The 12,125-nt window shown below is 44.5% G+C and overlaps 1 pseudogene; it reads right to left on the bottom strand.

The window, feature by feature from the left end:
* Positions 1-3,159: 3,159 nt before the first annotated feature.
* LOC138398814 (uncharacterized) lies at positions 3,160-11,785 on the bottom strand (annotated as a pseudogene).
* Positions 11,786-12,125: the final 340 nt, after the last annotated feature.

Here is a 12,125-nt window from a genome sequence, read left to right as displayed (position 1 = left end):
AAATGAACACTAATGAAAAGACGTGCAGGTCACAGGTGTGGTGGAGTGGCGGGATCGGCTCAGGAGACGGAGGCAGATATTGCCCATTGTCCTATGGGAGCTCTTGGGCACAGAGCCCCACCAGAACCTGGGTCTCCCGGAACTCCGATGTCCATCTTTTGTGACGTGACACTGCCAGTGCAGAGGCCGATTCAAGGCCCCAGTGTGAAAAACAAACTAACAAAAACAAAGCCCCAAACTTCTTTTATTACTATGTCATGCCCCAAACTCTTGGGCAGCAGTACTGCTGTGCAGGACCACACTATTATTCCTTAGACTTTATTCTCAAATAACTGTGCCCATAGTGGATTGGGGGAAGGGAGGGTTATGAGGGAGATGGCAGCAGTCCCTGCTAAAATTAAAATATTTTTTCTCCATCCTTAAAATAAATAAATAGGTAGGCTCTTCTGTAAGGTTTCTTTGAAGTAGCCGGCATCAGAGAAAGAAAGACGAGCAGAGTTGAAAGGGATAAGTAAAGAGGCTTTATTGGGGCACTCCCGGGTGGGGGTAACGGGTCCCAAGAGAGGGGCCCCGGCGAGCCTCACAGTCCCACGAGTGGGACTAGAGAAGCCGCCCCACCCAGAAGTCCGAGTGGGTTTATGTAGGTTCTTAGGGCTGGGGGATGGGAGCTTCTTCGGCCAGGAGATGTGGGTGAGAGGAATGAGGAATTTCTTTGTTTCAGCTTTGGGGCGGGTATTGAGGAATAGGAGGGGCTTCTTTTTTTTTTCATTAGGAAAGGGAGGGGTACCTGCCACCAGCCTTACATCTTCCTAATTTATTCTCCCAAAATTGGAGGGGAAAGAGAACATAATGCTGGCCTAGACTGGAATCTTGTATAAATGGATATCTGAGTTAACAGCAACAAAAATAAAAAATATACACTTAGTTACTTTAAGATCTATTAAGGTCGATATTTCAAGGTGACTGTAAAGAGTGGCATGAGTTTCAAGGACTCTTTGACTATTTGAGAACAGATCCCCTGTCCCCTGGCTAATCTCTAAAGGGTGTAAAATTTCCCCCAAATGCTACTGAAAGCCAGCTGCACAAACCAGTGGTGAGCATGGAAGTTCAATATCAGTGCCTGGTGGAAGCCATCAAGTAGGAACCAACACAAGGCTCAGCTGCCCCTCCTGGACTTCCAATGCTTCAGTGAGGCAGGTCTAGTCACTCCAGGACAACAGGTAAGAAAGGGGAAAAGGAGGAAAAGTTAAACTCAAAGCTGCAGCCTGAACTTATGCAGGTCTTGCTCTGCAAACCCTCAGGGCAGCTTCACATAATCTGCAAAATCCACAACATCACCTTTTCTGTGTGTTCTTCTCTTAAACCGAAAACTCTGTAGCTTTCTTATAAAATGATAGAATAAATGTGGAATAACTGTGCCAGCCTTAGCTCAGTGCCTATTAAATGAAAGATAGTAAATAAATGTTAGTTCCTTTTCCTTTTTTGGGGGGGAGGTGACATGGGAGTTCACTCAGCCAACTGTTATAAAGGCACAATTTCCCTGGAATTTGTCAGTTGAGATATCACCTCAGCATAAGGAATCAGAGCTAAGGAGCAGATATTGCCAGCTGCATTTGTAAGTGGCCTAAGCTGATTTTGCAATTATCATGATTATGACTTTACAAATCTCTTCAGTATTTTATGTATGGAATGCTCTTAATGCTGGATTGTGCCAAAATAGTGGTTAGCTGCACCAATTAGTTGAATTCATAGAAGAGTATCTGGAGTTAGTTATCAGAGGCTGATATGCAAATTAATGCAAAGTGTATGTAAATAGGTTTCTAATTCCAAATGTCGCCTTTAGGGAAAAAAATCCACAACAGGACTGCTGTATGCTGCCTACACACCCCTCCAACAAGACCATCGGATGACACTTGCACGTGGAGACACCATTAATCACACAAGCAAACCCTGCCGCTGTGAGGGCACTCGGGTCTCCCAAATGGACAATAGGCCCCAGACCATGTTTCTAAAGGAAGTGGAGGGACAAGGCTGCTGTTCCTGGAACTCAAAGTTCTGACAAAGGTGGCAGAGGAGGGAGAAAATGGAGGACCCTGTGATTCCTCAGCAGCCTCAGGTCATTCCAGTCTCTAGTCCCTGCTGGTGCCAGTCAGGGTGGGAGAGACCAGCCCTGCCCTGGATAAGGGCCTACAGGGAGATCTCAAAGCAGCCACGCTGAGCCGTGGGGACAGCAGCCACCTGGCGATGCTTTCTCTGTGGAGCTGCCACCACTGTGATGCGCTGGACGTTAATGGTTTGTTCAGGGAAACGCAAAGTGGCTGCTCCTCACCCAATGCCAGGGCCCCGCTCCAGCATCCGTGGGATATTCCCACCCAGAACAAAAGAAATGTCTGCGCGGTCACTAGCAGGGCACCTGGGGCTTGCCCTGGGGCTAAACAGAGCTGGCAATCCAGTGAGTTACGCATGGACGGGAACGGGCGGCAGAGTAAGTTCTCCAGTGAACAACACGTGAAATGAATGACGCTGCACTGAACCATCCGGCCGACCTCCTTTGGGCTTGGTTTGGTTATCTCAGGATGAGTTAATAAGAGGGAAATTCACATGTCAGAAAATGAGTGTGCATATTCTAAATTGTCATCATACATCACCACACAGCTTCACCTAAGTGTTGTTCCTGTGAACGCTCCCACCAATAGTAAGTGAGAAGGCACTTTGCCCAGTTCCTTCCCCACATGGGTACTGAGAGATTTTTTCATCTCTGCCAATCTGATGGTTAAGAATGTATGCGTTCATATGCATTTGTATTAGTGATGTTTAAAATTTCTTCATATTTTTATTAGGCTTTTGTATTTCTTTCTTTAAACGGTTTTTTATCAACATTTTACTAATAATGTGTTGATTGCTTTCTTGCTAATTTGCCATCATGTATATTGCTTATATTGAAAATATTTGAACATTTGTTTTTCACCCTTGCTTGTAGCACTTAATGATTAAGAAAAATAATGATTTGAAAAATTGTATCACAAAGCCTAAATTGTGGCTTCCTAAACAAGTGGACAATTTTTTTTTTCATGACTAGCCACAAATGTGTGCAAAATAGTTTCGATATTTGTTTAGGAACCTGTTGCTTGAGCTTTTTTTTTTTTTTAGCAGTCAAAATTTTGTTTTATTTTATTATTGGCTAGAAAGATGTTATAGCCCCAAACGGCAATGATACTAAAGGAATCCTCTCTGCTTTTCAATATGCAAACATAGTTCTTCCAAGAGAGGCCCTGGTGCGATCTGAAGAGTCCATGTTAACTTCTTTTCTGGAAACTTCCTTGCCTTAATTGTTGTATTCTTGAAGAACCTGGGCCATGAAGACTTTGCCTAAGTTTGGGGCAGTGAACTCCTTGCTGTTCTGGCAGTAAGTGTTAATCTGGCCTGCAATGAGCAGTGAATCCGTCCTGGCAGGGGCTGCAGTGGTTTGCAGAATTGGACAGGTCTTCCTCAGGGAGTGGGGTTCTCCTCGGCTCTGACGCTGCACATTCTCCTGCTGGCCTCGCTGCTGACACTGATGTTTCTGCTGCCGCTGTTTACTAGTATTCCTCCTGTATGTGTTGTATTTAACTATATCTTGGCTCGCATCATCCACTCTGTCCATCAGCAACTGTAGATTCTTCCCCAAATGATTGCTGCTAGCAAGACGGAGCAATTCATGTGTATCTGCCACAGCTGACTTCTTTTCAAGTTCCCACATTAGGACGTTGATCAGATATGAATTTTTAATTATAATCGGCACTTGTTCAAACATGTTGGTCAAAGGTGATATTTGCTTTTTTCAGTGCTTCAGGGGAAAAGTCCTTCTCTTTACAAACTTGTATCAATTTAGGAGTCAGTCTGTATGACTTTAGTGAGAGAGACCCTTGGGCAGTTTTTACGGGATCATAAATGAGAATGACAGATTCTTCAATGGCATGTTGGTAACTGAACTGAGAATCCAGGAGCACCCGGGTGACGAATGAGCCATAGTATGTGGACTTCACCAGCCCACGTGAAGATGACCGATGTTTACATGTCGAAGGCTCCGTACCCTACAATACACGACCAGAAATGCTGTGGCTCCTGCTCTGCAGTGACTGAGTGACCTTTTGTACCTGGCAGCCGGACACAGCTGACACCAGCCCCTGCAGGGGTGGGCAGCCCAGGCAGACAGAGCAGTGGGGACCAGGCCAGTCCCTGCCTGCTGCTGGAGCGCAGAGAGGGGGCGACACTTAGCACACCTGTTAGGTGCACCTAGTGTCAGGGAGCAAAATTCATAATGGCAATTTCCTTACCTGCACTACTCAAGCTGCAGACTTGGTCAGGTGCCCTGGCAAGCGGTGTGTCAGCAATTCCTCTCCCTTTTGATTGAGAATGGTGGGGGAGGGGGGGGATGGGATTTGAGAAGCATCCACCAGAGCTGCCAGTTTACAAGGGGATGAGGTACCCAAAAGGAACTGCTATGCTGTGTATCTGTGGAGTAGCCAAGTGACGTTCAACTATTCCTTTGTAATTAAAAACACTGAAGAAAACGAAAAAGAAACGTTTTTAATATTGAAAGCCATCTCTGATTTTGAAAAATGGTGAAATTTCTTAAAATCTGTAACTGTGGGGTACGTACATAGGAAGTACAAGGAGCCAGATGTTTGCCAGAGCTTGCTGACACACCCCTTCCTGTGGCAGGACGGCAAGTGGCTCACATGACAATCGCAGGAGGCAGGGACATAACAAAGTAGGCATGTGATCTGTTCTCTATGGAGAGCCATCTGCCTCTCCCTCCTGTGCATGGTGACCTTAGAACACACCTTCCTAGCAGGGGCACCAGACACCAGAAAGGCCAAGCAGAGGCTCACGTTCATTGGTCAGTTCATCGAGCTGTAGTAGTAAACAGCTAGATTTTCTCTAACACTGTGCACAGTTTATCATACACCTACGTTTGGGGTCACTGAATATGTACTCTTGGCACGTGGGTAAGCGGAAATTCATTTCACCAAAATGACTCAACTGCTCCTTCGCCAACATGTCCAAATAACCTGCAAGAAGCAGAACAAGAACTGAGACAGGGAAGGGGTGATGGTTGAGAAGCAGAGGGATCCACATAGGCACAGAAGGGTAGAATGGAATTGTAACAAATGCCGGGAGAAAATCGTAGTCTCTTTCCTGCAATCGTCCCTAAAAAGAGCAATGACTGGCAGGTAAGGGAAGAGAAAGATCAAATAGATTATATTTAATAAATTAATCTGTAAAGAGAAAAAAAGGAAATCCTAGAAACTGTCGACCAATTTCAGGCAGGTCGTGAACTAAAATAAAATCCTAAGCCCCCCAGCCGACTGAACAGACCCCTTCTTGGCCAAAGGGATCCCAGAAATACCACAAAACTGAGCACCTGGCTGTGAAGCGAAGGAAGGTCAAACGTGCCTTGGACAATAAGATACTAAATTATTAACAGGCCCTAAAGCCATGCAGGACAAAGCTTAAATCAGCTGCAGGCCATCAATTGCTCAACAGAGGCATATTGTGGCTCTTCGCTGACTAACAGACTTCCTTATCTTAAAACATTCCAAGGCTTTAGACAAACATTCATTTCTTTAACCAATTACAAACCAAAGAATCTTTGAACCCACCTATAACCTGTAAGCACGCCCTCTTCAAGATGTCTTGCCTTTTTAAGACAAACCAATATACATCATCCATGTATTGATTTATGATTTTACCTACAATTCCTGTCTCCCTAAAAAGTATGAAACCAAACTGTAACCCAACCGCCTCTGGACCACTTGCTCAAGACTTCTTGGGTGTGGCTCCCTGGGCCATGGTCACACATATTGGCTCAGAATAAATCTCTTTAAATTATGTTACAGAGTTTGGGTTTTTTCCTGTTAACAAGGTGAAATGCACATGCATTATTCTTGCTCTTTCTAAATAATTTCATAGCCCTGGGCAATAGGAGCCACTGAAGATCCAGGGTCAGCTGTGGAAAGTCCCTGGTGAAGCCAGCGTCCCCCAGCCCATCCCGCAGGCCCAGCAGTGATGAGTCCTTCCCCCACCGGATCATTCTTCGCTATCCTCTAGGTTGGTGTCAGGAACCCTGGTAAGATGCTAGACGCAGCTGCCTGCCATCTATTCTGGGTACAAGGAAAGCAGGAGGTCTTTTCAGCATCTCTAGCCCGTCTTCACCAACCCTTGGTATCTCTATAGTGCAAAGTAGGGTAAGTCCAAGACAGGGTAAAGGACAGGCTGTGTGCACCATTACCCTCAGTCCAACGGAGCTATCTCACTTTAAATGACTCAGTGGGTCTTTAAAATAAATGTTATCAAACATAAGAAGGAAAATCTTTTTTGTGAGGGGAAATTTTACAGATCAGAGGAAAACCTTCTAGAATTTTCGCATTGTATAACGAATACATTATATGCTCTATTCTATCCTTATAGTTATACCATCAGTTACCTTTATAATAAATACTTTTGATTTTCAGCTCAAAAATGCCCAGCTACCAAAAAAAAAAAAAAAAAAAAAAAAACCAGAAACATGGAATTTTTAAAAAGTTGACAGAAGTAATACTATACCAGTAGTTTCCGAGAGAAAAGCTTTCCAACAAAACAGTCATTCTGGGTAGTGACTGTGGAAGACGGGAGCTCCCCCTGTGAATGAGGGAACCAATCCACACAAGCCGGGTTTCAGTGCTGACAAAGCAGTTTAATCAGATGCCCAGGAACACCCGCCTGGAAATCAAGCTCCATCGTCATCCCTGGAAGCATTCCTAGAACTTTCCCTTTGGACAGAAGTGTTCGTCTTCAGATGTAGCAGATAAAAACCAAAACAAGACAAACAGCAGCCAGAGGAAGATGAACCCCGCTCAGGCAGGCACTGAAAGGGAATTGGTGTCCCCAGGTCACACCTGCCACAGCCCTGCTGTGCGAGGGCTTCACCAGAACCACACGAGACCCCTCAACAAGAAGAGTCCTTGGGGACCTTAGCCTTATTTCCAGCTCCATCAAAACCAAAACGAAACAAGCTAAAGGGAGAGAATGAATACATTTTAAGCTTTAGTTCCTCATACAAAGCATCTAATTGTAAATTCAAAGAATGGAAAAGCAAATCTACTTGCCTCCTGGCAAAACATTCATTAATGAGAACATGCTCTGTGCTGCCTAATCTCATCACCAGGGAAAACCACTGTTCAACGTGGCATATAACCAACCTTCCTATGCACAGGCAAGCATGCATTTGTTTATATAAAATAGAAATTATACTCTGTATTTTTATATCTCACTTTTTAAATAACCAGCATTATTGTAATTGTTTTATGATTCTTTGAAACAATTTCAACAGCTACATAATATTAAAAAAAAGAATATGTCACAATTTATCTCACCATTTTCCTATTGGACATTGCTTCCTATGTAAATTTATATTTATTTATGTGACTATCTGATGAACATTTGTCTGCCTCACCAGATTGTAAACTCTCATGTTTGTGTTTGGCTGCCATTAGTTCTCATTCCATAATAGAACCTGAAATATACCGGGTAGACTATAGCATCTGGTGAATGAGTGAATGAACGTGGCCTTCAAATTAGCCTTCTTGGCTCAAATCAGCCTCATCTACAAAACATTTCTGATCCTCACGTCAGCCATGCATAGTTGTCTCTCTCTTCTAAAATTTCCTTCTAGTTCTTTTTTTGTAACTCCCTTACAGGAAAAATCCTATTTATTGAGCACTATTATGTGCCAGACACTGTGCTAGACATATTGAAGAAAGTCCATGCCAGAAGGGTTGCACCTCAGCCTAGAGGACATGCTCACTCCAGGACCCCTCTAGAACTCTCCGGTAGCCCCCACCCCCAAGCAGTTTGACTCTGGAAAATGCTCAAGTCCCACCCTAAATGAGCTCTTTGTCCCCTATGTCTGGTGACAATCTGACAGGACAGAGCTGAGGGGATCAGCCACAGTTCCTGATCCCTGGGCAGGGAGACATGAGCCAGCAGCCCAGGGTGGGTACACTAGAGTGACACCTACACAGCTGTGACTGTCACGGAGAGTGTTTGCAGTGACATCATCTGCAGAGAGAGGGGAAATGGAAGGAGAATGAGAAGTCATTAGCCCCTCCTGGAGAAAGAGAAGAAAGTAGTATTGCCTTATTAACATTGTTAATATATTGTACTTCCTCTAAGAGGTAACTAACTACCCAAAATAGAGACATCATTCCCTCCACACAAATTGCAAGCCAGAAATAGATGTGCGAATTTTCTCTCATTCAAGTGCACAGGGGTCTCTATTTCCTCCCTCCTTAAGTAACACTTTTAAAATTAATGAGTTGCTCAGATTTTGTAACCTCTTATACGAGAGGCACAAAATCCACAAGGCTTCAACACCAAGAGTTCATTGAAAATAATATATTTATCTTCCTTCACAACATAAATGTTGAGTGGCTCTATTTTTTGTGTGTCATAACATGCACGTGCAAGCAGCTGAGCAAGAATCGACGTGATCTTTACCAAGGATTCCAGGAAAAGGCAACTGCACTTCCTAAGGACAGTCAACGTATGCAGGGAACTAGGGCATAAGGGAGGAGGGGAACCTGGAGGTTCCCACATTTAACCAGATTTGGTTTTAGAGACAACATAACCTTTCAGAAGTTAAGCGCTTTATAGGATAGATTTCTATGTGGATTAAAAATGATTCCAGGGCATAAGCTAATCACAGAAGACACCCACAGACGAGGGATGAAGTAAACACAGCAAAGCTTAGTATAAAATCTTGCTCTCTGTACATGTCGTCTGAGCGCTCTCACCTCTTCAGCCCAGCACGGTCCTAACCTCATCTCCTACAAGGCACAGAGGCCATGATCAATTACGACAAGAGGGAAAGATAAACACAAAATGTTTTTTCCCCCAACACAGCCCACATTCCACCTTCTACCTCTCACACTGTTTCCTCCCCTCTTCCCATGTCCAAGTCCTCCTTGTCCTTCTAGACCCACCTTAAAGGCTACTTTTACAAACAGTGCAAGAACACACTGAGCCCAACGCACTGGCCAACGTTATCTCTTTACCTACAGGATTTTAAACCTATGAGCATCATGAAAAATACAAATACTTACTGAAATGGACACTCAAGAGGTACACAATGACATCAGGAGTACGTGGGGCAATGATTACCTTGTACAGGTGACTCAAAAGCACGGGCTCTATGGAATCGAGAGGAATTGGTTTTTTTTTTTTTTTTTTTTTTTTTCCTTTGATGTTCAAGAGTAGGTCAGATCCTCTCTGAATGACCATCCCTCCCTGGTAACTCTGACATTTCCAATATAGATGAGAGACACCGTTAAGTAGTTTTCACTTAAAAAAAATTGAGATGACCTTGACTCTAAAAACAATAACACAATTTTCTCAAGCATTGAGGGACCAAAACAGATCAAATTATTTCCCAATCAATCTCTTCTATCCCTATCAAGAATTCCTACTTTCTCCTACAAATATTCCAGCTATAAAAACATGTATTGATTTAAACATCCCTGCTAGTCACTGTACCAACCTGAGAGGTCAGAAGAATGCAAAGAAGTGAGGGAAGAAAGGAGCCAACGCTTTTCAGCCACAGCAGGAAGCTGGCACTTTGCAGGACGGAAGGGCTGACAGCATCAGCACAGAACAGAGGAGCAGTGGGTAAGTTGACACCTGGACAGTCTCTTTCACTCTCCATTTCTGGTCTCCCATCCTTAACACACCTGCAGCCCCTCCCCGCAGCTGCCTGGAGCCTGTGCTGATGTCTCAGGAGAGCAGCGGATCTTCAGGGAGGATCAGACCTGTTCCCCCAGCCAGGGAGCGTCCCTGCCACATGAGCGCTGGCACGGCATTGCCCCCAGTGTGCCCGGAGCACTGGTTCTCAAGATGCTTAGGTGAGGCCGGGCGCGGTGGCTCACGCCTGTAATCCTAGCACTCTGGGAGGCCGAGGTGGGCGGATCGTTTGAGCTCAGGAGTTCGAGACCAGCCTGAGCAAGAGCGAGACCCCATCTCTACTAAAAAATAGAAAGAAATTATATGGACAGCTAAAAATATATGTAGAAAAAATTAGCCGGGCATGGTGGTGCATGCCTGTAGTCCCAGCTACTTGGGAGGCTGAGACAGGAGGATCGCTTGAGCTCAGGAGTTTGAGGTTGCTGTGAGCTAGGCTGACGCCACGGCACTCACTCTACCCTGGGCATCAGAGAGAGACTCTGTCTCAAAAAAAAAAAAAAAAAAAGATGCTTAGGTGAAAAGCTGTCCAAATCTTCTGGAAAACCACGGACTTTACCCCTTTTAAGATTTGCAATGGACATTTGCATTTTCTGAATCAACTTGACCTTGGAACCTATTTATCAAGTAGCATTTACCCTAAGCATGCTGTGTCCTACAGGACATCTTCTGGAAAGCACTGAGTTTGTGCATCTGAAATCTTCTCGATGAAGGTCTATGTTTTAGGCAACCCACGAAAGTAGGTTAAGTGTGCTGTCTGCCTCTGTTGGACCCCGACAGCCTCTCTCACTGGGGTTGGTCAGAAACGTCTTAAGCAGGTTTTCACATGCCATGGATGTGAAGAAAGGAATGTGGTATGTTCCTCTCAGTATCTGCGGTTGTTAATGCCATGTGTTAATTCCCTTGACTGGCCTAAGGGATGCCCTAATAGTTGGTAAAACATTATTTCTGGGTGTGTCTATCAGGGTGTTCTGGAAGAGATTATGAATTAGATTATTAATTCTAATGCTAAGAGATCAGTACTTGAATCAGTAGACTGAGTAAGGAAGGTCACCCTCACCAAGGTGGATAAGCCCCATCCAATCCCGAGAAGGCCTGAATAGGACAAAAAGGCAGAGGAATGGCAAATTCCCTCCATCTTCTGAGCTGTGACATCCCTCTTCTGCCCTGGAGCATCAGAGCTCCTAGTTTTTCAGCCTTGGACTCTGGGACTTCACCAACAACCCCGTCCCCCCAGTTCTCAGGCCTTTGGCATTGGGCGGGGAGTTATCCCACTGCTTCTGTCTCTCAGGCTTTTGAATATGGACTGAATTGACCACTGGCTTACCTGGTTCTCCAGCATGCAAACAGCAGACAGTGGGACTTCTCAGCCTCCATCATTGTGTGAGCCAGTTCCCATGATAAATCTCTTGTATACCTATATATATCCTACTAGTTCTGTTTCTCTAGAGAACCCTAATGCAGTACCCACTGCCGCAGCTCCCTGAAGTTCTCTCCATTGAAAGTCAGGGACCCAGTGATATCAGATAGAGGTTGACTCCCAGGCTCTCCACATTCACCATGGGTTGTCATATTTTTGGTCCTGGAAGAGTTCCAGGGCAGCACCTGGGGGACTCCCAAAGAAAGTGTCTAGCTCGTTTCCAAAGGTGAGCTCGTTGTTGAAGCCAAAGTCTGCAACCTTGATGTTCAGGTCAGCATCCAAAAGCAGGCTCTCTGGCTTCAGGTCTTGCAGGCAACTCTCTTCTGGTGGCAGGGCTGCCCAGTAGACACGATCTGGCAGAATTTGCCTCAGGACACTTGCTCTTTCATATGGCCATGTTCCGGTAGCAGGGGACGTCTCCTCCGCTAGCACACTCCACGACCAGGCAGTGTTTTCTCATTCAGTAGTTTACCACGTTAGGGTGATTCAAGGCTTTCATGCTCTGGACTTTGAGGGTTGTCTCTGGAGGTTGGAGGACTTCTGCTGACTCTTATTAATGACCTTCACAGCCACCTCTGTCCCAGTCAGGATGCGCTGGGCCAATGTCATCTTGGCAAAGCTGTCCTGGCCAATGGTCTTGAGAAGCTGCTAGCTGTCCATACAGTCTCCTCGTCAGCAGAGGTGGCAAAAGGCCCTAGAGCACGTGACCTGCTAAGTACACTAAAATTACTAACCAAAAATACTAATACTACTAACAATACTAACTAAAAATACTAACTTATATAAATAAAAAATAAAAATATGATAATAAATTTTTTAAAGGAGAAAAGGAATATAAAGAAAAAGTAAGATAAAGAAAAAAGGTGAGAAAAATAAAAATCAAAGAATAAAAAATGAAAAAAGAAAAGAATAAAAAAAAGAAAAATCAGAAAAAGAAAAAAAAAATAAA

This window comes from Eulemur rufifrons, chromosome 18 (assembly GCF_041146395.1).
Source record: "Eulemur rufifrons isolate Redbay chromosome 18, OSU_ERuf_1, whole genome shotgun sequence".
Lineage (NCBI taxonomy): Eukaryota > Metazoa > Chordata > Mammalia > Primates > Lemuridae > Eulemur > Eulemur rufifrons.
Note: the sequence above shows the minus strand (reverse complement) of the source record. Positions and strands in the feature narration are given on the sequence as shown.